A 27270-nucleotide genomic window follows, 5' to 3' on the forward strand; every position below is an offset into this window, starting at 1 on the left:
TCGAATCTATGCCTTTATTTTTGTTAATTGCTTTCTGCTGATTTCACTTGTGTGAGTATCTAACAAAGCAGAGAACATTAAGCACACCACTGGGTGGTTTAAGGGAAGTTCCTTCTGTGCTCAAAAGAGTATTAAAAAATACCTGTGCGTTTTCAGTAGAGCCTGGAAGTGTTTCCTCTGATCAATGTGCAGTGCAAACGGCCCAAGTATGTCCTGTTATCAGTCAGCTTTTAACAGAATGTAAGTAAACAGTTACTTAGATAATTGGCTAGCTAGTAAAAAGAAGAAGAAATATTTTTGTGGACAATTTGTGAAAGGAAAATTGTTTCTAGGCTTCCTCATATTAATTATTTATCTGTCTCTGTTTTCAACTAAATATGCTGTTGGTGAATTCTGTCAACAATTTCAAATTATTAGCGTTGTTTAATTTGATTAAAGCTGTCTTAAGTCCCTGCGTATCATGTCAAAAAGATTTTTTGGGTTTCTGTTATTTTATTTGTTTCATTTGCAAGGGGGAAACAACAGTGGGCTACCATGTCCTGGCTCTGAGACTTCTGGATTTCAGGAATAGCAATAATTAAACTTGTCTGGGCAACTTATAAAAGCTCTGCTTTCTATTTCAAAGATTGTTAGTTTAAATTAGCGACCTATTTAGCTGCATATTAATTTGTGTAGAATTTTTTAATATAAAAATAATGTGGTTTGGAATACATGTCACAATATATTTTAGAAAGTTGTCATAAGAAAAAATGTGGTTACTCATCTTTATTTCTGGAATGTTAAAGTTTGCAGGAAAACCAAAACTGAAAGGTTGACAGGTATAATTGTAGTTGTGTTCTTGAAGCTAGTAGGTGAGTACATTAATGACTGCTTTCTGTAATCACTAATCATCATTTATGATAGTACATAATCTTAAAAGATCATCAACAGTGTTTGATGTTTTTAGTATTGAAAAAAAACAACCCTGCCTGTTAAGGAAGATATACAGTACAGATTGAGAGGCAACTGAGTGTGTTAATTCTTGTTGTTTCATGTTTGTGATAAATCCCAAACATAAAGGATGCTCATGGTTTTTACGGTCAGCTGAGTTTCTGCTGGTTTTCTCAAGTATAAGTCTGAAATTATATGCTTGGGTTTAAGATTTGATTGTTTTGGAAGTCAGCTGCAGTTATTAAGAATAAATATTCAATTTCATCTCTTGTGTGACTCTCTTAAAAGAAAGTACTTAAATTGCCATGAACTACAATAGAGTTAATGTGTCAGCTGGGTTGGTTACGTCCTTCTTAACAGAGAAGTCTGTGAAATACTGAAACTATAGACCTGGACTTAGTGACTTCTTAAGTTCAAATAAAGACACCGATAAGATCGTTTGAAGGATTACTTTTAGATTTAAGAAGTAGTGAGTATTTTAAATGGAAAAAAATGTATGAAATGAGGCGATAGGAGGAAAATCCCAGTGACGGAACATTTGTGTTAATCTGTCTCGCAGTTTGCCTTCACTTTTTCTTCTGACAGTCTTAACACTCTGTAATCTTTCGTAATCTAAAACTGGGTATGCACTGCTTTTTCTGTGAAATAAAATATCAGCTAGAGGGGAACAAAAAAGAAAGAGTAACAGTTAAAAACAACCCATCCCCCGGTATATAACAGAAGTTTTTCTAATTACTTGGCCAAAAGTATCAGTGTTGCTGTAACTTTAAGAATAATTTTCCATTACTGTACTGCTGACAATTTATTCAACATTTAAGAAATTTTTATTTTGGTATTCCTGTTCTGAGTGGCTTGGCTTGCACGTACAGCTGCAGCTGCTGCACTAGTGGCTTGTTGGGAAAAGCGCAATGAAAATTTCCCTAGACATTGGCTGTTATAGTAGAAACATCTTATTTAAAAGCCATCTCGTTCTTTGTGAATGCTCTAAAAGTAAATTGTTTATATTAGAAACTTGTTTTTAAAATATAGTAACACCTGGCTTCAACTGGCACTTTTTTATCCTTTTCAGTCAAATATTTTCAAATATTCAATTTTCTAAGTAATTTTAAATTATATTTCTAAGACGCATAGTGTAACAAAAGTATAGCAGAGTTGAAAGACCGTTGAACGGTAGTAAGGAAAAAACAACCAATCTCTTGAACAAGGCATTTCATCCGTATGTGAGAGTAGTTAAAATGTTACAGAATTTGTTTCTTTGAAGGTAATACATTCATACTAGCGCTGGCAATGAAGTAAATTTTCTTGAAATCAGCACTGAGCTCAGTAAGTAGCGTTCTGTGCTGTCCAGAGAGTACAGGGAACAAATGCAGAAGCATTATAATATATGAAAGTTGTAATTAAATGTCAGTATGCTACAGCGATTGAACAATATGAACTTTTCATATCAGTCGGACAATTCTTTGATGTGTTTGGCATTAGATTTTGGGGGGGATATATAACAGATATATTACATAAATATTGTTCGTTATCGTTAATCCACATTATAATACAGAAGTCAACTAATGATTAACTATTTCAGGTTTTTTAATGTTGCATTTTAAAACTGTAAAGATAGAAACATTGTTTTCCTTCCTATCATTTAAATATCTTGAAAGAAGTTTTAATTTTCTTTTGATTGTATAGCTGTACTTTTCCTTTATGGAGCTCACTTTTGTTGTTCTACCTTAGGGGAAAGTGTTTGCCATACAAAAATACCGTAGTGTATTACTCGTCCCCTTTAAAATGGAATGGAAATACAGAGCCATCGCATACATCATGAATCCCCTGTCTAGACACACACACATACTGTACAATCTCTTCTTTCTTCCCTATATGGTGATTTTCTTCTTTTTCTTTTTGAAACTAGTTTAGAAGGCTTGAACCTAGCTGGCTTGTTCAAAAAAATAGAGTTTGTATTAGATTCCTTTTGGTTTTTATATCCAAACTGATTATCAGGGCTTTCTTTTCAAGTACTTTTAAGGGCTATACAAAACAAAAATACCTGGGAAATATCTGGTAACTCCTGTACAATCTGTGAAGAGTAAAGACTGGAAGAGAGAGAGGATGAAATTACAGACAATGCAATAATCTACCGTTTTACTGCAATAACTAATTAAAAATGTAACAACTAAGTAAAAGCGTGAGGACACTGTCTTTCCCACGATTATTTAGGGCAGGAACAGCCTGCCGGTGCTCAGAAAAAGAGGGGGCAGTTGCAGTAAACCTGCTGCATTACCCACCTGGCCGTACGCATGTGGCAGGGGACTCCCGGCATGAGGGCGGCTCGCCCCCGGCTCCCTGGTGGCATCCCTGGCGAGGCTGCCGGCATCCCACGGCGCACGGGGCTGCCCCCAGCCTCCTCGCCGGAGCTTTTGCCCTCCGTATCCCTACGGCTTAGATTGCAGGGGGGCTGAGAGGTCTCGGGGCCGTTCCCATGGGCGCTGTGCACATCTAACGGGAGTGGTTGCCTCTACTTCAAAGACTTTGTTAAGGATTAGAGGGCTTTAGCAAGGATTGTGTGGTTTCATTGCTCCAAGCGTTGGAAAATGCAGTTGTGGCTTACGTGGGTAGAGGTTACGGTCCAGTTTGAAAGATGAGCTACAAGAGGTCCCCATAATACTGTGAATTGAATAATGCGAGCTGAAGCGCAACAGAGGAGATAATAAACGTGGGGAGAACAAAGTAGAGGAATAACACTGACAAGTGAACTGGGCACACAGGCTGGTTCTGGGAGTGCTGGGGTTGCCTTGAGACAATAGTAAACAATTTAATAGCAATTTGCCAATATATGTTTGGCTGCTGGTAAGGCTCTACAATATCTTGCATCCTTTTTTGTTTACTTGTTGATTAAAAATAGAACATATTACTCTTTCTCATGTGAATGAACTGGGATACTCCCCGAGTGCAGTTTAAAGGATCAGTATTATAATCTAAACCATAGAAAACACAGGTGCAGGGAACATAAATAAGATTGCACATGCTTTACCCATTCCATGTCATGAACTGCTTAATTATCCTTCTTTGCTTGTAATTGAATATAGCAAAACCAGGCTTGTGTTTATGAACAGCAATAGGTGATATTTCTATGAGATTCCTTGATGGGATTGCCATCCTGCCTGACACTCTTGAGCAAAAGTCGTTTCCTTACCCTTCTAGCTCGTCGAGATCATAGACTTGTTTTTTTCACAGCTGGATGACAGATGAGACTAGTGCGCTGCACATGGGAATCTTCTTTGTGCTACGATATAAAAGAATGAGCTTTACAGCAGAGAATTAAGGCGGTGGGATTTTTTTTCCAAATAACATGAAGAGCATTGATGTGGGTCATTAACAGTAATAGTCAGCTCTAAGGAAAAGGCACCTGCCTGGATGCTTCGTGGGGATAGGGAAAGGCTGTCTGTGTTCAGGCCATGGCTTTGAGTGTAAAACCCTGTTAGAAGTATCTGAGGTTGGGTGGTTTTGGTGACTCCAGCACAGCAAACTGATAGGGCTGATCTGGATTCCCAGTGGATAAGCATCTGTATCACCAAGCCTGGTTATTGGTCTTGGCAAAGGGAGACTGTATTACCTTAACCTCTGGAGGAGTCGATGTTCTCTGCTGTGTGGGAGCTACTTGGGTTTACTTTATTCCTTCCTGGCTGTGTTGCTGCTCTTTGGTGCATCAGTAGGATCCTGGTGGCCAGTCTGGCGCTTTTTCCCAGTAGAGTGAGTACCTCTCTATTTCATCTTTCTAGGCAACCAAGATTTACATGTGGGTTTCAGTGGCCTTTTCAAGATGCTAAGATGGCCACAATTTGTTCTGAGGTTGCCTGACTCAGCCAGTCGCAACTGGGGGCTCTCCATAACTCATGTAGGAAGTGTTAAAGAGAAAGGAAATATGAAAGAGGGGTGAAGCCCCTGTGGAAACTGGTGGGCTTCTGAAGTCGTTGTTAGAATTGTGGTCAATTTAATTACTAGCAATTAAGGGTGACATTTGAGAAACAACACACAACACACCACCACCCCCCCAAAACCAGACCTGCCATCCCAAACAAGAAGAAAAATGTCACCTTTTCTGGAAGTGCACTGCATGGAAGCAACTTACAGGCTTTTACATACTTTTTTCAACTCAAGGAGGTAGGTTTATTCAGGCCAGTGTTAGAGTGGAGAAAGATTTGTGAAGAGGTCACCAAGTTGTTGGGAGAATTACTGTGACATCGCTGCAGTTAGTGGATTTGTCACTTTGGGGCACTGGAGTGACAATGTAGCTGGTTGATCTCTTCCAGAGACCTGTGGGACTCCAAGATTAAGTTTAAAGGTGATTATAGTATGTTCTGTCATTTACATAACTTATCTATCAGTGACACTTCCCGTATCGTCAAAAGTGTATGTGTTTATATATATAGCCTGCTGAAAGGATCGCGTTCAAAGGATAAACTGTGACAGTGATGCAGACCTAATTTGACCTTGTAAAAAGGTAAGTACCTCCTCCTTGGTTGTACTGTTTTTTATAAAAGAAAAAGCAAATGCCTGCATTAGCTATTTCTTCTTCCATTACACAGGCTGTGCAGGACTTGTTGTAAGAAAAAGGAGTATATCTGGTTATACCCCTTGACTTAAGCTTTTGTTTTGGTTTTGTTCGTAAGCATTTGCTGTTGTTAGACTTGACTCACAATTAGGATAAACAGCCGGAATAACAAGGATTTGGGTCACTGTTAGTAGTCAGCAGTGCCCGTAAGGGTGGCTTTTCACCAGGCTTCATGCCATATTAATCACAAAGTTTGGAGCAGTGGTGAGACCCGTCTCCTCGCCATCAGACCCCGCAGCCGGTGCGCTGGATGCGTCAGCACAATGCCACTGGCAGATGGAAGAATTGCAGTAAAATATGCGCAGTTATGGTTTAAGTGAAAAAGCTGTGGGAAAGGAAATACATTAATCCATTGCGGCTTTTTTTTCTTTCAAGTAAGCCTCTGTAATAAATTGCAAGTTTTTGCTGGACTTACCCTTTGTATTTCTAGATTCCTTTCTGGAGTGGGGGAGGGAGTGGAATAGAAATTGAACTGAAGCATTGTAATAAATATTAAAATACAGAAACAACTGAAAATTAAGTTAAGTTCTGCATGTGGAAAGAAAGCCTCTTCCATACGCTCTCTTTCATGAACATGCGTCAGGAGATCCTGGTCTAGCAGATCATAAAATACGCGCTATGCATACGAGTGCATCGTTTGTTTAGGTGGTGCAGAGGTGATATTTAGGAAGTGCTTTAAAGGCAGAAAAACAGAGATCCCCGAATCTGTGGATAGTTGAACGTTATGAACAATTGAGTGTGGGCTGGCTTTCTGAAAGTATATTAAATGTTTGGTCTCTCAGCTCTTTGGCTTTTAGGTACTTTCTTCCTACATGATCAGGAATGTCATGTCTGATCCTCTTTCTCTGATTTTTTGCAATTTTAAGAACATTTAGTGTATATTTGGCCAAAAAGAAGAGGATATTGAATATTTTATGAAACATTTTTTAAAATTCAAAACTATTAGTATAATTTTGAAAATGCTTTTGTTTCTCAGGTGCCTAATTTTCATTTTGATTCTTATGTCATAATTTTGCTGTTTTCCCAGTTGTTACATTTTTTTATATCCTAGAAGGACAAGATATCCTAAGGCGGCAATTTCCTGTGCTGTACAAGTGTGGAGAAAAATAGTTTGTCTCCCATTTCCCCTTCTCCCTTAATTGTAAATCACCTTTGAGGCACATGAAGACTTTATTCCTTACTTTTAGAAATACTGTGACCCATGCTCGGTGTGGCAGTGATGCAGGATGCCTGCTGTTCCCCTGCAGTGTCTCCGCAGGGCTCCGTAGCATCTCCATAAAGTACGAGGGAGGAGTTTAGGCTCCCGCTCTCTGCAGACGCCACAGCTGCTGTTGCTGTATCAACACAGCTCATTTGCCTGTTTGATGTTGATGTGGGTGTTGCTGCAAGGGCTGGCGACAAGTGGCTGTATGCTGAGGACATGGGTAGCAGGAGTTTAAACTTCATCTGCAGAAGCGCTGTTAAAATGGGATAAAACGCCTGCTCAAAGATAGGGTGGGAGCGACGGAGCCTGCACACAAAGCTGAGCTCAGGGGTGGGCGCTGGTCCAAGCTTGAAGTATCTGCAAGCTGTGCCAGTTGCTTTTGGTCCTTGTTGGGATAGATGAAGCCACGGCAGAGCTCTGTGTTGTTACATCTAGACCCATTTCTTGTGCTTAAGCCAGTTTATTTTAAGCTAGCTTGAAATATCTTTATGCTGCACCATAGTGGGTAATGTATGCAAAGTCATGCATCTCAGTGGTATCAGTTGCAAATGACTCTTCTGTCACATGGAAACCTTACAGGGAAAATAAGATAAATAGAAGTAAATAGTGTAAAACTCTAGCTAAACCACTGCTGACTCTTAAATATTGGTCTCTTGCTTTCCAGAAATTTTGTGGAAGCTGGAAAGACTGTAGGAAAAGGTGGCCAGCTAAGGACACTTGGCTGAATTAAGTCATGGCTTATGTGGCTTCTGTTGTGTCAGTAATTTCATATCCTCCTAAGAGCTCGTTGATCTTCTTACAAGGGTTTGATGTGAACAAAGTCAGGGCAGAAGCTGATGCAAAATATGTATTACACAGCCAAGTCATGCACAGCAAAATGTGTAAACCCACATGCATATGTCCTGCGGGCGCCTGCTCATTGGTTAAATGTTATTTTTGTTCAGGTCTGTCATGGTACTTATATACGCATGACAACTTTTGTTCTTCACCTTCTGATGGCTTTCAGACATTGAAAACACATTTGAAAAAGTGCAAATATTACCTGAATAAGCTAACACTCAGAAAAAGTGTAGCAGAGCTGATTTTTTTCAATGTCACTGAAGCACATTGTGAGCAGAATAGCTTCAAGTTCAACTCTCAAAGCAGCTTTTGTCCTTAGAGAAAAATCTCTTCCAAAGGAAACTGTGCACTGGCTAGCGCTACTGCTAATGCAGATGGGGCACCTAATTCCCTCACGAAGGAGAAATTGTAGCCATGTAAACAGGAGGAGATGCAGATGTTTTCCTTGTTCCGATCTGCTCCTCAGATAATGCTGTACTGTGCACCATGTGTGCACCACGCCATGTGGATCCTGCAATTCTCAGAAGGGCTTTCTTTAAACATGCGCTGCAGCATTCCAGAGCTGTGGCGACATGAATGCCCATCACAACCTTTCTCCTTCATGCGTCTTTTCTGGTGCTTAACCCATGCCAGATACATAAGCATTTTAGGAATGAAGCTTTTACAGACTGCTTTCCTGTACTGCTTATTTTCTCCTGTAGATTTTACTCCTGTTTCTTGTGTCAGTTGTATCCATTTGTTGTCAGAAGAAAGGTGCAATTCCTTGTTCACAACCAAGGGACTGCAATCTGAAGTTTCATTAATGTTTGTGCAACTTTCTGCCCCCCTTGCATTTTGAGATACAAAACATGAATCTTTTCTACTCCACAGGCTGATGGGTTACCTTTCTTCTTCAGTGTTTTAATTGTTCTGTTGCTTATCAAAGTGACATGCCCCAGATATTTCCCCCCTACCAGAGCAGGGAGTTTTCTTGACCTCAAGACAACAGAATCCTGTTTCTTTCAAGAAACAGCCTAGTGTTTTGTTGGGACAGAAAACTGTGATTCTGGCCTCTTGAGTGCTTTGTGAGCAGTGTGTATAATGGAAATATGTGATGGCATACATGGAGACTGAGAGGAAGAATAATCCTAGGTTTCTGAGGCTGTTTCAGCATCAAGGGAACAATTTCATCAGCTGGGGGAATGAAATCCTCATTCTGTTGTATTTTGGAAAATAAGCTTCAACCTAATTAATTTAAAACATTTTTAAAGTACCTTTTGTTGCATGAGGAGAACATAGCAGTCTTATACCAGCTGACTTTTTGATAAATGTCCCTACATAGACTAGCAGAGGCTGTGACATTCCTCATATCCCCTCTTGATAATCTGAAAATCTTATGTGCTGGAGCATCTGCTCCAGGGCAGTAACATAGGAACGTCAGATAAATTCTGTGCTTCATTCCCTGGTGGATACGTTAGCCAGCGAGTTATACAACAAGCCTGTGTGGGGAAAAAGGCGTTGCACCAAAACCCAATGGGATGTCTTCCCTAGGAATCCAAAAATGAGAAATCTATTAATGGCAATGCAGAAAGATATTGATGACTAGAAGAAATGGGACAGACTCATGATATGATTACATTATCTAAGCAGGAAATCTTATACTAATCTTCAGAAAGAGCATTGTAAGCCCACTGCTTAATCCCTGTATATTATAGCAGGGCCGTAGCTCCGCTGCATTTGAGCTGGAGAGCTCCATTCCCTTGGGTGTTCAGTTTTCTGAGGACTCTAAAATCAGTAGCTTTTCTTGGGCTGTCATGATATTTGGGGCTTCATTGCATGACAGAATAAGCCTTCTAAGCTTGGGGGATCGTCTGCTGTCATGTTTCGCAAAATACAGCATCCCCTCCGCCACAGAAGCTTTTCTTTCAGCAGATTTTACTGCTTTTTTATATGAACATGTGGGAATAACTATTGTTCTGATCATATGCCAAAAGCAGCAGGGGCTCTGCAGGTTCACCTGCGTAGCGTGGGACTCCCTTCATCTTTAGTAGAGCGAAAGTGAAAAGCTTAAAAATTCATCTGGGGGATAAGAGAGGCAGGAATTTGATATGCAGGAGATACAGATTACCCTACACGTGCAAAGATCATATTGCCAAAAGGGCTTTTAGTCTCTCAGACATCATAAGAGCTGGATAGTCTGAGGAGACGTCCGACAGCCAGTTGAACGTCATTTTTAACCAGCCAGTTTCAGTTCCTTACTATTGGTTGTCTTGATGTGTTTTTAGCATGTTCATCCGAGGGCTGAGAGGCTTTTAGCCTTCCTCTGAAGAACTGACTGTTGTGGACAAATATTAAAGAAGGTTTGTTCATCAGTAAGTAAATATTTGTTGTAATGAATGAAAGTAATGATGCTGATTAAATAGAAGTTGCAGCCATCAGTAAGTTCTGAAAAAATTAGCACCAAGTGCCCTGTTTTTTCTCTTGATGAATCAGATCTCTGAAAGCCTGTTAGCACTCAGTCTTTCCTGCAAGTCCCCAAGGGCAGCAGTGACATCTTGCTCTTGTTCACCTCTCTTGAGCTCTGTTAGTGTTCAGCAGCTCCCCAGAGCCCATGGCATTGCTCTTCAGCCGGTTGTTCAAACGTGCTGGAATGCAAAGTGACCTTCGCTCTTAACGAATGCTATGGAGATCAGTGGAAATGCAGCAGCATATCCCAGCAGTAAATCTGGCATCCTTAATTTCAATTACATGTATTTTTCTAAATCACTTGTGCAACCAGGCTGAAGTTTGGGCTCAACATGGCTCAAAAGTGGAAGTTAATTCTAGAATTATGAACAAATCCTTATTTTTCAAAGTCTTCAGTTCAAGCTGGAATTGGAACACAGATTTTGAAGATATTTAACTGTGTCAATAAGCAATTGAATGCAACAGCCTAAAACTTAATTCACTTAGATTTTTTTTAAACGAACTTGACACCTGGCACAAGACCTCCAAAGCACGAAAGTGAGAATAATGCATAATTATGTTGTTGCACAATCCAAAGTGCTTGCCAAGGAGTAAAGAACTATAATCTCCATAGAAGAGGGAGACAGTAAGATGTTAATATATTTATTGTCCCAGCCACTGATATGTGCAAACATCACATTATTTTGAGAGGTACATATGTGTGTGGATATCTGTAATAGTTAATTACTCCCACCTTCCATTCCAGGACAAGATTACTATAATGTGCCAGATTTGGCACAGAATATGAAATCATTTAGAAGATAAAGCCAGTGCAGTGTGTGTCGGCTTGTTTTTTAAAGCAGCGTCCCTCTATGAAAAACGCAACTTGTATTGTCTGATTCTGAAATAATGGGCTTTTTCTTGCAAGCATTTAAGATCTAAAATTTCTGACTGGTCTTTTATTCCTCTCAAATGATGCAAGCAGGAGCTCCCTTCTTGAGAAAACCACTGTCTCTGCATCCATCGCTGCGTTGGAGCTGAGCTCTCTGAGTTGCGTTGGCCCTTTGGCTCAGGTGGCGGCATGTGGAGGAGCTCTCCGCAGAGAAGCTGCGGTCCCTGATGGCTTCGGCAGCGTGTGCCTGGGCTCCCAGGACATCCAGCCTCTGGCCGCAGAGCCAGGAGCTGAGCCTGGGCTGCACCCAGTGCTTCAAGTTCCTGCCTCCACAAACACGTGGCTCGGCCATGCGTTGCCCAGCTCTTTGCTGGGGACTCGGCAGCCCAGCCCTGCCTGCAGCGCGCTCTGCCAGGGCTTGGCCAGGTTTGCTCCCTGGAGGAAGCGTACCAGGAGCCTGCCCCTGGAGACTGCAGGCTACACCAGGCTGGCAGGGAACCCAAGGAGACCAGCCAGCCTTGTCATGCTTGGTACTTTTGCACAGGATATTTTGATTGCAAATTAATTAAGGACTCAGAGGTCAGAGGTGAGACTTTTAAAGGCATGAGTGTATGATGAAAATAATTGATTATTTTCCATGGAAATAAATAGAAATCTTTCTCTGGCTTCAGCAAGTTTTGGTATAACATCAGGATAGTTGTTTTTAATTGCCCTGAGTATTCTAAGAAATGAAGTTGAGGAGGTCATGGTCATTATTTACATAGTGGATATTAATTCACAGTGTAAAATTATTTACATGAGTATTCATCTAAGCATGACAAGTGATACAGACTAAGCTTGGGTTCTCTGGACAGTAATCACTGAAGAATTGTGTCCTTGTAAATAACAAATGAGAATTTATCAAGTATAATTTACACGGTGAACTGGAGTTGGTGAGGCATGATGTGATAGTTCTGTTTTGGAAGTCAGATTTCAGACTTGTTTTCTGTGCTTAGAGAATGAATTCCAGGTGAGGCTGTGTGCCTGGTTTAGATGTAAGATGATCTAGGCTTTATTTAACACGAATTCATTAAGAAGAGAATTGAAACAGGAATCTGTTTTATCTTTCAGAAGCTCAAATTCTGTTCATTAGGCTTATAAAGAAGACCAGACTTGGTTTTATTTCTTGTGGTAATTAGTCATAGAGAAATTTTGCATTGTTCCCAACCTAGGCAGTCCAAAATCCAAATTATGACCTTCATGTGTCTTTATTTGTTGACCATCAACTTTATTTATTGATTATAAATGAAACCAAGCGTGACGATGAATTTAGGCTTATCATATTTATAGTGTGGTGGGCAAATATAATAACATTCCCAGGGATAATTAGCTTGATTTGAAAAAAACATGCAATTCCTTCTTCCATCCTTTGTATTATTACTAGATTGAACCGTAGAGCAGCTTTTCTGGGCTGAAATGCAGTCACTGTTTAATAGAGCAGAGAAGACCCACCACAGAGCAACTGAGTCCTGATCCTGTAAATCACTACCTATGATCAAATTCTTGTGTTTATCCAAACCTGGTGATTTAAGATCTTGTTGCCCTTTACAGCTTCCCTCAGCATCCTACCCAAAGCAGTCAACAAGGGAGAGGTGTGCCAGGGGACTTTGTGAGGGAGTTCCTCATGAGTTCGTGGTAGGGACATAGAGACATGGTGACAGACAACAGGAAACTAATACAAACATAAAAGGTAATAAAGGCAGTAAAGGAGATACTTGAAAATACTGTGCAAAATAAATGGCTTTGCATTTCACACCTGCATCTTTCACAGGTATTTACAATTACCTGCAGGCTTAATTTAAGGTGAAATGATATTGAAATTGATAAAATGTGAAGCAGAGGATATTGGGTAATGTATCCAGCTCTCAGGTCTGAGTTCTTGCCTTCTTTCCACTATCTTCTGCAGATGGGCTTGTTTGTTTTGTTTTGTTTTCCAGATAAGTTATCTGCTGCTTCTGGGAGGTTTCCTGGTGCGGGGGGGGGGGGGGGGGGGTGGGGGGGGTGGGGTGGGGGGGGTGGGGGTGGGGGGGGGGTGGCTCTGCCTATGTAATTGGCACTTCCCACTTGAATACCTGAGCAGCAGGGAAAGCAAGCTGGTAACTGAGGTCAGCAATTCTCCCGTATGTTTCTGTAGGCACAAGGATTAAAAGACATACTTGAGAGACACCACAGAAGTCACTGCTGTAGTGTTTACTCAAGCTTTATGTCTGATAGAGAAGGGTTAAATTTATTTGCCTGTTGGAGAGTAATAAACAGTTGTCACTGATAATAAATTATCTAAACTGCAGGTGGTCTTTGGTAATGACAAATGCAGACTTTATGACCTATGTTCAAGCTAGTAAACACTTCAGTGCATCTCGGTGCTAGCTGGGCTAAAAATAGCCTCTAACCCCAGTGAAATCTACTTTAAGGATTTCTGTACTTAAATAACATTTGTATTTTACTACCCACACTGCAAGAGAGAATGAATAAGAGGGGCAGATCGAAATCGGTAAAATCGTTATGGAAAATAAGAAGAGTCTAGGAGAGGAGTGATTACAGCAGCCGTGTGCAAAGGCTCACGGGTAACACTAACCATTTGTTTATATTTGTGTCCTGAAATTATGGCAGTGCTACAAGCAAGGAAGCAATTTCCCTGCAACATCTGTAAAATCTCAGTCAGCGAGACTGCCATTTGCTTTAAATTGTTTCTCAGCATTTAGATTATTTTTATGCTGCAGGATAGTTATTTTTATGTGATCATGATTCCAATTAACTATTAGACATCTGAGAACTTCTGCATATGGTTATTAATTGTAGCTGCAAGACAGAAATGCAACAAGCCTTAGAATAGACAAGCAGTCCTAATTTCCTGGGATCTTTCCAGAACTTGCAGTTATTTGCCTGGTGCATTGCTTCAATCAGTATCTAGATAAGCTTGAAGGAGGAACGAACACCTTCCCTTCAGAGCACTGTTTATTTAACTTGTGGAAGGCTTACTGAAGTCGTGTGGGTACACCTCCTGCTAGTTAAGCATGCGTGCTCACCCAGCCTGTTTAAGAGGATGCCAGTGCTGTGGTCCTGCTTGTGGAGGATTTGCTTGATTTCTTTGCTTACCTGTAAAAAGTGCATTAAGGTCAATAGTCGACAATCCAAAACTGTAAACCATAATTAAGGAAAAATTACTAAAGCACCTTGTTGTTCCAGGAGTTCAATCAGATGATTGTAACACCAAAGGTTCATTTTGCAGAGGCAAGACCAACAATACAGACCTTTAGTGTGGTAAATCCCAATTAAAGTGATTACTCAATCTCCTATGATGTTGCAAAGCAGAGAGGAACAGGACAGCAAGTATTTTGCCTGTGTATGTTTGCATAGTACCTACCAAAACCTCTATGTTTTGTGCTAGCTGCTAGGCACTAAGGCAGGGTGAAGTATTTTGCCTGGAATCTATAATTTCACTGCAGTGATCCCCATGCAAGCAAGGATGTTTGCAGAAGGGGTGGGATTCAGCTGCATCTTTGTTCAACACATGGAGGCTGTTGCTTATTCCATGGCGGGAGTGGGAAGGAAGAAGGAAAATTTCTAAAACTCAGTGTGGGGAAGTGCTGAGGGTATTTCCAATTAGTGTTTTTGTTTCGTTTGCATTCTCTGTTATGAATTAAGGTTTACCAAGTGTTTGTCCTAACAGACAGGTTTGTATACTCGTGATTCCTTGTTCTGAAGACTCTGTGCTGCTAGATTGACCCTGTTCACTGCAGTGCCCAGGAGAAGTGCATCCATACTGTCCCATTTAATGAACACTATAGGATGCCAATAATTGTTGACAGGTGTGTGGTCCGATACCCTGTGGATCCTAGTAATCCATGCCTGACTTTATCCACGGAGCTGTCATTATATTATAAAAGCAGCAGACACAATAAATGTTAGTTTGTATAAATTTAATTTCATGTAGGTCACAAATGCTTCACTTTGACCTGTTCTGAAAGCATGTATGCACATCTGCACATTTGTAAGACAGGTTGTGGAAGTAAAGTTATTCCTTTGCTTTTATCTCTGCAGAATCAGGCTCTAGGTGTTGAACTACATTCAAATGGGTTTAAAATAGCCCAAAGAGGAGAGGGGAGGTGTACTGTTCCTGTTGTAAGGCTGACTACAGAAAATTCTTGATAAGGATTACTTATACTAAATTGTAGTGCTCAGAATAATTTCTCTTCCTATAACTACTTTGAATAGGGGAATGGAGAGAAAGGAAAAGGTTCCTTACATTCTTTCTCGGATACATGCTTTTTCAGTGTACTGAATTAACTTCTTTGCTATGCTCTGCAGCTTGTAACAATCACCTGCTGCCCTTCATGTGGGTATGTGCAATCCAGTTCTGCTAGGTCTGTCTTGGCTCCTGGGAAGCTAAAAACAGCTTGCCTATCCACACGTAAATGTTAAACACTGCAAATTGCCCATGGGCAAGTGAATCCCTTTTTGCATCTGTTTCTGTGAAAGGTTTGATGTTCCAGGTTATTTATATCCTGTAGCTATTGCCAAATATATGATGTAATTTCCTAACTTGCAGCCTCATGACTACTTGCTGATGTTATTCCATTTCACAAATAGCATGAATGAAATACAAACTTCATACACCTAAAAGAAAACTTGTCTCGTCTGCTTCTCCCACCTGTTGTCTCTCTGTACCCATAGACAATGCGGCTGCTGCTGCTGGCTTTAGAGATCATGCGGCAAACTGCTCCTCGGAAGACAGTTCTTGTATACATCAGCCTGTAAGAAATACAAAATACCTTTTCTCTTTTGTGCCTATATATATATTGTAGGTTCAGGGTTCTGATACATCCCAAGGCGCTGGTGCATATGGTTTTATCTGTTTACATATGTATTTCTCATGGTCCGATAGCCTTGTGTGTCTTGAATTGGTGGGGTCAGGCAATTTAAAATCCACTGCCCTTGTAAAAACAATAATTTTATGGTTTATAGCTGTATGGCGTGTGCACAGTAGGCTAAGCTGATTGGTAACACCAGGGTTTCCCGTGAAGCTGGTGGGATTGACAGCCACAGCTTGATGATGAAGACAGATGGAAATCTGCTGTGTCTGCAGGCGGTCATGCCCAGCAGGTTTTAAGGCTGCAGCTATGTGAACACCAGTCACACAGTGAAGTCAAAGTCCCAAACCCCTGGTCCCTGGAACTGGTAGGATATGGAGGAATGAAAACTGCCTTCCCTAAATGCCTTTTATTGTTAGGCTTCTTGGCTTGCTGCTCGGGAGAGCTAATGTAAGATGCTGATATTAAAAGAAGCTGCAATTGGTGCAGCAATCTCACTGAGGTGAGGAACAAAGTCTGTCATATATTTGTCCTTCTTTCCCCAGTGAAGATCTAACCTACATCTACTTCACTTCTGTGTTGTTGATGCATTTGCCGAGCCCATGTCAGGAAAGTTGCCGTCATTTAACGTTGCTTCTCTGGACCAAGTGTTACCTTCTCTCGCGAGCTGGGCCAGCGCAGGTGATGGCCAGGGTCAGCCAGTGGTTGTATTTGGGTATCATGGTTGTCTCTTCTGAGGCACTGGGGCCTGAATGCCAGTTTTAATTAATACGAAGAAAGTTTTCCTTATTCCTCTGTGTCTTTCAAGACAGATATCTGGAAGTGATGCTTTTTTCCCAGCCAAGAATAGGAAAAATTTTGTTTCATACCCATCTCTCATCTACAAGAACATTTTTTAAAAAATACATTATTCTCATTTTCCTTTACATTTCACATATTTTGTTGGATATTACTTTTCCACCAATTTTAAATCAAAATATGGATGGTGTCAATAGGAAAATGTATGCTTAGTATCTTTCTATTTGCCTCCTTTTTTAACATACAGATGCAGTTACTCTAAGTATGTAACAGTGTGATATATTTAAGTTATTTATCTTTACACATTATTTCTGGTAGCTGGCTTTAGTCTCCCCATCATCATCTTCATCTAATTTTAGCTTTGCAGATTGGACCTTCTTTGCTTCCCACTCTTACCTGCACGAGATGTCTCTAGATGTAGCTAAGAAAAAAAAAAAAAAATCCTGTTGTTCTAGTTCTGATCTACAACCAAAAGATAATCACCAGAAGAAAGGAAGAAAACTATGCAGCAGCTTACAAACTGTTTCTTTACAAGCCAACAAAATTTGTCCTGATAGTAAAGCCCAAGCACAACTCTGGGCCATGTTCCAGGGAGCTATAGAGCTCTGTGCATGCAGCAGCCTGTACTTCAGAAACTGAAAGGCAGAGCCTGTCTGGACATTATAAGAAGCAGATATGAAGGCACTGAATCGACATTTAATTTACAAGACTGTGTGCTATCACTGAGTCAAATGTACAAGCTATGCTTAGCTTGCTGTGAACAAATTGATCCCCTATTACAAAACATGTGAGAGAGAAATTGCTCATGCAGCACTGATGGGCTGTGGAAGACCAGCAGGAGGGAACTGATATTCTCAGTGAACTTAAGAAATGTGTATTGCTGAAATCTTGGTGAGCTATTTGCGTGATGAGGGTGATGAAATTGTTAGGATACTTGAACCTGTGGCAAGCCAGGTTATCTTGACTGAACAGTGGGTTTGCGAAATAGATGCAACTCTTGCAAGGGAGCTCACTCAGCCCCAGTGGAAGCAAATCTACATCTGCCTAAGCTTGGGCTCTGTCATCACGCTCTCTGGTCCTTGCCTTGCTATATGGTGCCCATCCATTTCTCATACTTCCAAATGCACTGCTTGTTTATGTGCATCTGGTGCAATGTAGTTTTCTATGGGCTATACTGTGTAACTTCCCTCCCTGCCCATGTGGTCAGCCGTACTCTTAGAAACGATGAGCATAAAAAAAAGAAACGATGCTGTATTTTATAGTATTCAAGAATTGATGAGTAACTCATATCCACTGAGTTTTGACTGCATAAGGAATAATTTGATAACCAAGTTCTGGAGAAGAATCCATTAAATAAAACCAGAGATCAGTCGGAACTAGTCTGTGGTATGGCAGTGTGTGGGAGGAGAAGGAAAATAGCTGTGGAATATTTAAAAATGGACCATTCAATATATCAGAGATCTGATGCAGCCAATAGTAACTCACTTAGCATTGCTAAAAATAAAGAATAATCTTTTAATACAAGAAAACACAGCACACAATACCAGCTGAATCCATTTCAGACGTCATAAACAGGGATGCAGATGAATTGATCAAGGGAGTGAGATTTGATGGTTGCCTAGGGACCAGCGAGCATGACCTACTTCCCAACCAAGAGGCATATGCTGGTTTACACTGGTAACACGGTGACATGGTGTTTCAGAAAGGCTGAATTTCATCACTTTGGGGAAAATCTTAGGGCAAAGTCGATTGAAAAGAAAAAAATTAGAAGGGTATAAATTAAATTGGGATTTTGTTAAGAAGCACTTGCAAAATATCTGCTGTACTCTTCCCACTCAATAACCAAAAACCAACACAGGGGCATTCTGTCTGGGAAGTTAAAAATAAGAGTAAGATCCACGGTAAATGGAAAAATTTAGGTGTTTCAGGAGAAGGGTGTTAGAAAGGAGGGAGACGCTGTACCAGAGAAGGACTGTAAAGGGGCTAGAATTGATGCAAAATCCTGGCAGAACTGTTCAATAAATACCTCACTTTCTAATAAATACTTCATTTTCTTTTTGGAAAAGAGCAGAATAACCTAATTGTGTTGAACAAGGCTGATACAGTAGTCCAAAGTAAATATTTAATGAAGATACGGTAATGTTTATCCTAGTAGAACTGCACTAAAAATCAATGTCTGGTTAGCTGCACCAAGGGATCCAAAGAGTTGGATCTGGAAGTTCCAGATTTTTGTCCTGAGAGTTTAAAAAAATCATGGAATATAGGAGTAAATCCAGACTGGCGAAGAAGGGCTAACCATTGGAAAATGCTGACTGGGGTGATCTGTGTAGCTGTAGTGTTGGTTAGTCTGGTATGAGTAAGGGACAACATTACAGGAATTTTTAAGGTGAATACAGTTGTCAAAGACTAAAACAACAAAAGCTTAGAGGGTAGAACTATAATTATTTCAGTCAGCATAATCTTCTGTTAGAAGGAGCGTGGTGAATATTTTTTTCTTAAGATCTTTAGTTTTGTTTGATAAAGGTTGATAAAGAGATAGTAAGATTTCATGTTTGGAAGAAAGGTATGTGGCTTCCTATCTCCCAGTCTTTTGGTTTTTAGGAAGAAAACACATTATCAGTACAGAAACTCCTGACTGGATTAAACACCCCAAAACTTAGAAATGTCTGAGAACCATTGGCAGTAGCAAATTTCCTTCAACTAGGGATGTTTTCAGTGTGATATCACAGGGGCTTGGCAACAGTCTTATTCAGCATTTTTACTAACAGTTTGGAGTAAACCTAGAGGCTATTCACTAGAGGCATAAAGATTACTTTTAAGTAAGTTTTAAGTAACAATAGGACTGTAACCTTAGTTTGTGTAGCAAGCTGGGCCCCTATTAACGCAACACTTTTTAATGCCAAATCCAAAGTAGTACGTTCAGAGACGGCTATTTAAATTTGCATAAAATTCTGTTTTAACAGTAAGGGCAATAAGCCACTGCAACATATCAAAAGGAGATAAACCGAATCAATTCTGCCTCTCTTGACTAACATAGATCAAGACTGTGGTGTTTTGCAGGAAGTCTTGCTTTCAGGCAAACGTGTGTTGCTGGGATAGCTGGGTGAAGCATCCCAGGCTGTGGCACATAGGACAGCACAGGGTGGACCACTGGCATGTCCAGCCTTGAACTTTACAAAACTGTGATTTTGTGCAGCCTTATGAGAAGAGGAGTGGAAAAGGCAGATGATGCAGAGGGTCAGGATTAAACCAAAGCTTGCAAACGGAGGAAAAGATTGAATAAGCAGTTTTCCAGGTAGAGACAGGAAACCTGAATTGCGTTTATCCAGCAGGGAAGCAGTGAAAGGATTAGAAAGGGAGAAGTGGTAAAAAGTGGTATAAATCTCTTATAATCTCTTATCATCTCCAACTGCTTTGCTCCCTCCTCTGCTTTGATTTCTGGCTCATGAGCAACGATTTTTGCTAAAATCCTGTTTCTGTTTGTTTTAGAGTGATGGGAACAGCTTGATCACCAGTAGTCAGCGTTAAGTACTGGCTCCTCATGCTGTGGCATCATATCCTTGTCTGTTACCCACACCTGTGTCAGAATGAAAAGCAAGACAGGCTGGGGATGATCCTGATTTGTTTGTCTCGCTAGAACAAAACAGGCAGCAGGTGAGGAATGCTGAGATATTTGATGGTTCAGGTATGCTGGTTTCCAGACTTTCAGATGGGCTAGCTTGCAGTGGGTTGGGTTTTTTTTGCTATAAATAGGGTTGTCTACACGCTAGCAAGCTGCCTGTGGTGGCGTGTAATTATAAAGGTCACAAGTCTGTGAGCCCATCTGGATCTTGTGTGTTCGCCATTGCAGTGCTGGAGACTTGTCTATAGTTCCCTCTTGGGCCAAAGATCTTTAGATTCTGTAAGGGTGTTTGTGCTGGGCAAGTGGTCATCACATAAATACTGTATATGACTCAGCTGTCATATGTTGTCTTTGATGTGAAGGAGGCTTATAACTTAATGGAGTGTGAAGAGATACTTACCTAGTTCATTTTGCTCATACTGAAAGATTAGCTCCTCCAATGTGAGAGCGGGTACGCATCACTCCTGGGATTTTTGCTTTCTTTCCCTGAACATTTTATTCTACAGTAAGGGTGGAGCAAATGCTGCTCTGGAATAAATGTGTAAATATAATACCATACTACATAGCTTCATTGACACTTAGTAACTGGGGACTACTAGAAGCAACAGAAGTGGTTATTTGAGTTATTCCACTGGCTTAAACCCATCAGTAGCCCACTGAACATGAAACACATGCTTCAGTGGCCTGGAAGAATTAGTGGGTAAGCAAATAACCACATGATTGATTTTTAACTTTGTAAAATTAAAGTATATTATAGCTTTGTCTTTGGCAAGTGTTCAGCTCTAACCATGGGTGGTAATGCTACTTCAACCATACTGGAATGTTTTGTGAGGGGATTCTGTAAAAAATTGACGACAAAATCTTAAATTTGCGGGCCTATTAGGATGTTCAAATTGGCATTTGGGAAGGAGGATAAGTGTTCCTAAGCTGTGAAACATCAGACCACAATTAGCAAGGTTCCTCCGTGCTTCTCCTAAAGCAATTTACATTGAGCTGAATGGGACTCTTGGGCTGAAATTCCTCCAGCGGTGTCAGGGAGCCTGTGCTTTTGCTGAGGATGGAGATATTGTGAAGCGGTGCAAGGCCAGTGGGCTTTCCCCGGGGGTCAGGTTGTGAAGCATTTGCTATTGGGAGACCAAACAGGTAAGTTTTAATTCAGAGCTCTGAGACCTTTCACAGATACAACCACATTCTTGTTAAGCTTCTTGAAATCACAAGAGATTTTGAGATCTTTTGCACACCCTACTTCTTATTAAGCACATAATTTGTAGGCTTCAGGCAGACTCTTCCTCTTTCTTCTTTTGACAATGCTATGAACACCTAAAGGAAGAAAAGAAGGCATGGGTATCTACCACAGTGGTAATGAGCGGCTCAGACCATAAATTGGGCAGGCTTAGATGGTGAGGGTGCAAGTCCCCTGACCTTCAGAGAACATCACAGTTTTACCGAGCATTGCCCCTCCAAATGGGTGAAGCTATCTAGGAGGACCGAGGTAGCCAGTGCTATGTGGTCTGCAGCTACACCAAGTCATAAAAATCATTTTAAGAACGTAGTCATCTTAATTTTGTGTATGTCTCTCTTAATGTGTGTATTACATCTGTAGTTGTTTGTACTGACATGAAGACATCCATGTATATGTGCATATTTCATCACAGGGGCTTTTTATTTCTATTCCATTTCTACAGCTTCTAAGAGATACTTGCCCTAATTTCAGTTGCTCATTTTTATGTACGTTGAAAAGTATTAAGAACCTCCCCTCCCTAAAATAACTTCCAGTGTTCAAAACTGTCTATAACAGAACATTTCTAGAGTTCACTTTTGCTGCACGCATGCTACTGATAACAACTTTAAGTGGGCTCAGCCCTTTCAGCACTCCAAAGATAGACTGCTTGTTATGAGACCTTCAGCGGTTGTCCTGGCTATCAGGTGGGTTGTCAAAATGCAGTTTTCCCCTTTCACTTAATAATTCCTCTTAACTTTTTTCCTGGGTTCAAGCAAGTCAAACTTGACCAGATACTACATTGAGCTCATCTGCGTGGCAGCTAATATTCCATGTTAATAGAGAACTTTTTCTTTCTCTTCTGTTCATGCACTAAATGGCTGCTAGGACTCCCTGGTGGGTCTTTTAAAAAAGTAGAAAAGGTCAAATATGTGTACAGAGTGCTTCAAAATTATGATAAAAATGAATCTACAACATTTAGTTGAAGAGAAGTTGTATTGTTTGTAAGCACTTTCACTCACTGCATGCAAGTCCCACGCTGGAGCAGAGTGGGCACAAGGGCAGTATTGTTTGCGAGTCCTGGCGTAAATCCCTGTCTTGCTGCTCCAACACCCCGGAGCAATGCAGAGGAATTGCAATGCTGCAGGCAAATCGCTTTTTGCAAGCCATTCAGTGGCTGCTCTGGAGGACACACTTGCAGTGGCGGTTTGGCTGACGGTCATACAAATGTAGCGTGGTCAGAAGACATTTCTGGTGGGGTTTTGAGTCCTGATGATTTCACACTTCCGCGCTGTCCTGTGCAGATGCCAGGGTACTGATCTTGAATGCTAGCCCAGAATTCCCAGAGGGCCAGTGCTCAAGTGCTGGATGCAAGTTATGAGACTTCTACAGATGGTTGCAAGGCAGTTTTAAAGGCGCTTTTGGGAATGTGAGAGCTGGCACCAAAATTATTTTGGAATACAGTCCGTCAGAAAGATGTGATATAAAACAGATTTCTGTGTGCTGTTACAAGTTAGTACAATATTAATTGGATTTAATTAGTATCATCCAATGTAAAGAGAGATTGTTTTGTGGTTTCTCACTGCTTTTTATGAAAGTCTTTGAAACACAACAGGCCATAACAGTGTATTTGGCTTCATTTTTATACTGAATAGTGTGTGAAGAGAAGGCAGTTAAAGGGCTGCCTTCCTCACTGCCGTGAGTACAGTCTCGCTGGAATTATGGCCACTTAACTGACAGTAAACTTGATCAAAAAGCTGCTCTAGCAAACCTTTGTTCATTTTGGGCCTGACCCAAAGGCCAGGCAGGGAACTGGAAATACTTCCACCAATCTGTGTTCTGGGTCAGCCCCTCTATGAAAACCATTTTTATAGCTCAGCTTTTATGGCTTCATGTGCCTTATAAATTACTAGGAACTGACATCCATAGGTGTAAAATCATTTGGCAAAAGTGTCTTTTGAGACCTGGGACATGGAGCATTTTAAAGTTTGAAACGACATCTTTGGTAGGAGAGGTTAAATGATGAGCATTTGAGAACTTAAGTGAGATTCAGAGCTTTGCAAAGGCTTGACGGGAAGAGGGTGCTTTTCTGTGGGAGAAAAATGTAAATCAGGATAAAATTCTGTGTCACAAAGAGTCGTCCAAATCACATGCTGCAGCTTGCTTCTCTTTCTCGTAATGCTGTTTGACATACTGTCAGCAACACCAAGTATGTTTTTTCCCTTCCTCACCCTGTATGTGTCAACACATTTACAGCTGTGATTAAGAATCCTCTGTTTTAAGTTTCATATGTTTTTGGATTATATTACACTGAAATAAGCCAGTCTTCATCTGACAGTGCTAAACTGTGTGTACATCACATTGCTTTTCCATAATAAAAGAGCTCTGAGAAGGAACCGTGTGTGAAATAATGGAATCATATATGTGCCCACCAAGGGAAAAAGTTGAGGAGAAAGCCGAAGGCAAGCGTAGCTGAGCATGAGTTTACTCCTACAGTGTGTTGGAAAATGCCATAAATGTATTTACATTTTTTTTAAATCCTGGAAGGAGGTGGGAGGGTCTCTAAGGTGACAAGTGAAGATTTACTGCCATCTACTGTGCAGCTGAACCCTGGTTATGCATAATACCTTTAAAAATATATAGATGTTTTGGGTTGGTAATGTTTTGGAGGGGGATATGGGTTAGGATTTAAGTTACTATCCCAGACAGACAGTGGGGTCTGAAGTTTTGCTTCAGCAATGGCAGGGCGATGGTGCAGGCCAGAAGCTGGTGTGTTAACTTTGGGACCCTGTGCGTGACCAAGCGGCTGGGTACAACCCTGGGCTCTCCCACATGGGGTTACAGCTACAGATCCCAGGGTATCTTTAAAGATGTTGTCCCTCAAGTGCTAGAAGAACCTGCATCTGTTTGTAATGGAGCTGACTTTTATTATCTTCATAAGGCAGGAAGTTAATCTTAAAAAACCCAGACTTGCTGTGGGTGGTATCGCTTAGCAGATTTGCTATGGAATAGACTTTTTCCCAGAGGTAGGGATTCCTTAAAATTTCTGCATGTTTTTTAAGGCAAAAGGCAAGACACTGAGTGGAAAATAGTTCAAAAGCATCTCAATGCCACAGCAGAGAGGGGAAGCCTAGAAAGTAGCTTCCGTTAGTTAGTGCCCTCCTACATGTAACAAGGAGTCTTTTGAACTTCTCACACACATTTTGCCATGATTTGTGACTTGTTACTGCAATATAAATCTCTACTTAGTACATAACTGGCCGGGCTTCTTAGCATGGGCATCCTCCAAGTGGAGCTGCAGGTCCCTTCACGCCAGCCAGGAACACAGCCCTTCGGATTACTGAATCCCTGTGCCACTCCCAGGCCAGCAGGATTCTTTAGGCTCTGCCCTGTCTCCTGCCAATGCAAGGTTGTTCCAAAATTTGGGAAGTGCATCAGCCTGCGCCAGCTGCTGAACCCACACCAGCTCGCTGCGGTGCCTGGCCAGTGGGGTGTTCGGACGGAGGTGCTGCCGTTCGAACTTGCCCTTTGGGATCTGCATTGCACTTCAAACATTTGCTAGACAGGTCTTTGTAATCTAAGAGAGAGATGAAATGGTCCTCCAGCATTAATGCATCTTTTCTTTACATCGAAACCATGCATTTCTTTTAAGGTTTAATTAAGCCTAGAAAAGCCTTGAATTGGTGTTAAGGCAATTCTAGGCAATGGGGAAGTGAAATGATCAGGGAATGCAGGCTGTTGTGAAATCCTTTTCTCTCCCAAGCACAGAAGCCCCCAGTCTTCTTTTCACATCTTCACCTAGTTAGGTGCAATGTTATTTGGGATCAAAACTTAAAACTTAGTTTAATATATAGACACAGACCCCCACATCCACACCCATATGTTTATATTCTTGCAGTGGAAGGGCATGAATCATTTAGGGAAGAAACAGGAAGGATTCTTCTACCTTTTGCTTCTTGCAAGATTGCAATTTCTTCTGAAAAATTTGTATGCATTGGCTTGCAAATGACTTGGTGTGGTGCCTTGCGGCATTTTGGCAGAGTGAGCTTTAATTTTCTGCTGTTTAATATTCTTCTGCTGTATAGGATCTGTGGTGCTGGTCTTATTACAACTGCATACTACTACAACCCTGTTGCATATAAGTTTATTTCTTTTACTGTAAAGGTGCAGTAAAACCTGATAGTAATAATGCTAATTATATCAGGAAGGAAAACAAACAGTGCTGGCATTAGAGAGCAGTCCTTTTTCACACTTCCAAGACACCGTTACGGAGAGGTGAAATTTCTTATTAAATTGTTGGGAAAAAATTGCATCTCTCTTCTCTTACCCTTTCTACCGTATTGTGTAATCATCTCTTTATCATCATTTATCTCGCAGTTTGCTAGAATTAGAGAAGATTTCCACAAGGATAACAATGTCTGGTTTCTAACTGAGGCTGTTCCCATCTTCTGTGGAGTGTTGTATCATGTGGGTGTGTTTTTTGTAGTCTGGGAAAATCAGTCACTGAAACTCTGATGGATATGTGTGTGCATGTCAGTTGTTAATTTCTTCTAATTCATTATCAAATTTCTTGATAGATCACTCCTGAGGCCTCTGTATAAAGCACGTTAAAAAAACCCCACTGTTTCTGGAATACAGATCCTGGGAGACTAATGAAGTATTCAGATTGTCACAAAGGGTGGTGTGGAAAGATAGATTTTCTAGCTTGCTTTTAAGAGTTCTGCTCAGCTTGATCATACTTAAGGCTTTTCGCTGCGGTATTGGAGTTCAGTGTGAAACTATGCAGTAACTATTATGTTATTTATACAGTTTGCTCCTAGTCTGTCAAAGGAATGTGTCAGGGTGCCTACTGTTAATGAGTTCCTAAGGTACTAGTAGGTCTCATGCATTATAAGTGAACAAGATGTACTAGAAATACCACTGTATAACTTTTGCTGGACTACTTGAAGTTGAGCTATTTAAAATAGTGCTGCTTAAAACTGACGGATACTTTCAATGACATTTTCGGTTTTCACATTTGAAACAGAGTATGGAATTCATTCATTTGGGGGGAGGGGTCTTACAACGTCTGCTCATATTTTCTGCCTAGCTGTGCACCCTGCTGCTCTAAAACATGCGTTCCCCGGGAGTGTATTGGGGTGGCAAGATCCAGATGTAGAAGAGGGACAAGGATTCTTTCCCCAGTGGAATCTGGCTTTTTGGCAGGCGCTATAGGCAGACAGGTGTGGGCAACTTTGGAGCTGGCTTTAGGTCTGTCACTCGATAGGGCTGCTAATGAGCTGTTTTATGCTTCCTTGCTGTAGTGGATGATGTTGTAATTCCGAAGATGGTCTCGGGTTTCCTTTTGGGAGTATTGTCCATAGCTCCTCAAGAGATCTCTGCACAGGATCTTTCATGGAGCTGTAGCTGAAGTCTTTTCTGATGCTCACATGTAGTTATTCTTTTAATAAATCAGAGTGCCCACCCAGATACTGGTATGCTCAAGCATAATGTGCTGAATTATTTTCTTCATGCCTGATGGGAGGGAATTCCACAGCGTAATTGGCTGCACAGAGCACTGAGCAGGACCAGAGCATGGGGCACTGTGCCTTGCAAATGGCGAAATGCCCCTTCACAGTCAGAGGCACGGCGTGCGAGAGTCTGTAGTAGCCTGTCCGAACGTTTGCCAATGCAAACACATGAAACTCAGAATTGCAAGCAGCGCCTGCAGTTGAAAACAAGCAAGGGAAGCAATTTTAAGTCATCCCAACTGGGTCTTGGTCAGTTTATAGGGTGACCTTGTCTTGCAGTTTACTTTGAATATGTGTCTGAGAAGCGGATTAAAATGAGGTCATTACGTAAATATATTTTTAATTATATTGAAGGATTTTTTTTCTATCACCGTG

At 40.9% G+C, this 27270-nt stretch overlaps 1 protein-coding gene and 1 long non-coding RNA gene across 10 annotated transcripts in view; one reads left to right on the top strand and one right to left on the bottom strand.

Annotated features, from left to right (window-relative positions):
* RBM20 (RNA binding motif protein 20) overlaps window positions 1-27270 on the top strand; it is a 135451-nt gene that overhangs the window by 56771 nt on the left and 51410 nt on the right. The gene's annotated exons all lie outside the window — the stretch shown is intronic.
* Window positions 952-5425, bottom strand: LOC308069726. The gene is made up of 2 exons (XR_013930501.1): window positions 3210-5425; window positions 952-3017 (listed from the first exon to the last, which is right to left on the bottom strand). It is a non-coding gene; the product is annotated as an uncharacterized lncRNA (long non-coding RNA).

The sequence above is a fragment of the Falco punctatus genome, assembly GCF_963210335.1.
Source record: "Falco punctatus genome assembly, chromosome: 9".
Classification (NCBI taxonomy): Eukaryota; Metazoa; Chordata; class Aves; order Falconiformes; family Falconidae; genus Falco; species Falco punctatus.